This window comes from Octopus bimaculoides, chromosome 2 (genome assembly GCF_001194135.2).
Source record: "Octopus bimaculoides isolate UCB-OBI-ISO-001 chromosome 2, ASM119413v2, whole genome shotgun sequence".
Taxonomy (NCBI): Eukaryota; Metazoa; Mollusca; class Cephalopoda; order Octopoda; family Octopodidae; genus Octopus; species Octopus bimaculoides.
This window is the reverse complement of record NC_068982.1, coordinates 5,605,124-5,606,637: the sequence shown is the minus strand read 5'-3', so window position 1 is coordinate 5,606,637 and position 1,514 is coordinate 5,605,124.

Sequence of the window (1,514 nt, the reverse complement as noted above, 5' to 3'; positions counted from 1 at the left end):
TTTCATTGCCATATTGTGTCCACCGCTATCCCAGCTCTGCACTACACGGAATCTCGATCCTGTGAACTTCTTTTGCTGCAGTCAACGACATGCAACACTCTAAGCGAAATAACAGCAACAACCTTACCAATCACACTGGGTCTGCTAGAAAATATAGGGATAATATAATGATAATAATCCTTCCTACCACAGGCACAAGGCCTGGAATTATGAAGGGAAAGGTTTAATCACTTACATATAGTCCAATATTCAATTGGTACTTATGTCATTGACTCCGAAAAGATGACAGTCACGGCGGAAATTGAATTCAGAACATAAAGACGAACGAAATGCCGCAAAACATTTTATTTTGTCCCATGTGCTAAGGGTACTGCTAGCTCATTTCTATAATAATAATAATAATGATAATAATAATAATAATCCTTTCTTGTATAGGCACAAGGCCTGAAACGTGGTGGGGAGGGGACTAGTCGATTATATCGACCCCAGAGTTTCACTTGTACTTAATTTACCGACTCCGAGAGGATGAAAGGCAAATTCGACCTGGGCTGAATTTGAACTCAGAACGTAATGATGGACAAAATTCGTCCAAGCATTTTTTTCCCGGCGTGCTAACGACTCTGCCAACTCGAATAATAATAGCACATACCCAAGGCACACAGAGCTGCGCTCGGTAGTGAAGTGAAAGCACGTTATAAAAATAAAACTACTGAATAATAATAATAATAATAATAATAATAATAATAATAATAATAATAATAATAATAATAACAATAATGGTGGTGATGATGATGATGATGATGATGACGACTGTGATGAAAATGTTGAAGATAATGACGACAATGATGATGATGATGATGATGATGATGAAATGCTGAAAACACTTTCTTTTCATTTTTTTTCGTTTTCTATTATAAGAACATGGGTTTATCAACGTATACACACACACACACACACACACGTACACAAATGGAGCGAAACACTGGAATTCGGAAATACATTCGAGAACACCCGATCAAAATCGCCTGCGCGCGGCAAAGCCCTCGCATCACACACCACAGTTTCTTATACTCCCTAAGTTTCATATATACCCTCACGAGTGTATTATATTTTTATATGTGGAGATTGTGTATGTGTATGAGTGCGGGATACTTCGAGCAAAAGTGGAGACATGCAAGCGTAGAAACATATTCGTTTGCAGACAAGCTGAGACTGGTTTCTGTTCCCGTCTGTTGTAATCAGACTGTAAGACAGATCGGCTAAGAAACCACATATGTTACAGTGACATCTATATCGTGTGTGCGCGCGTATGAGAGTAAACACACGCGCATACATACATACATACATACATACATACATACATACATACATATATATATATAAGTGCAAAAGTGTGTATGTGTGTGTGTGTATAGGGGTATAGATGTATGTTAATTAATGTTGTCTGTATATATATAGGAATGTATGAATTACTGATATATATATATATCTATATATATCAGTAATTCATACAT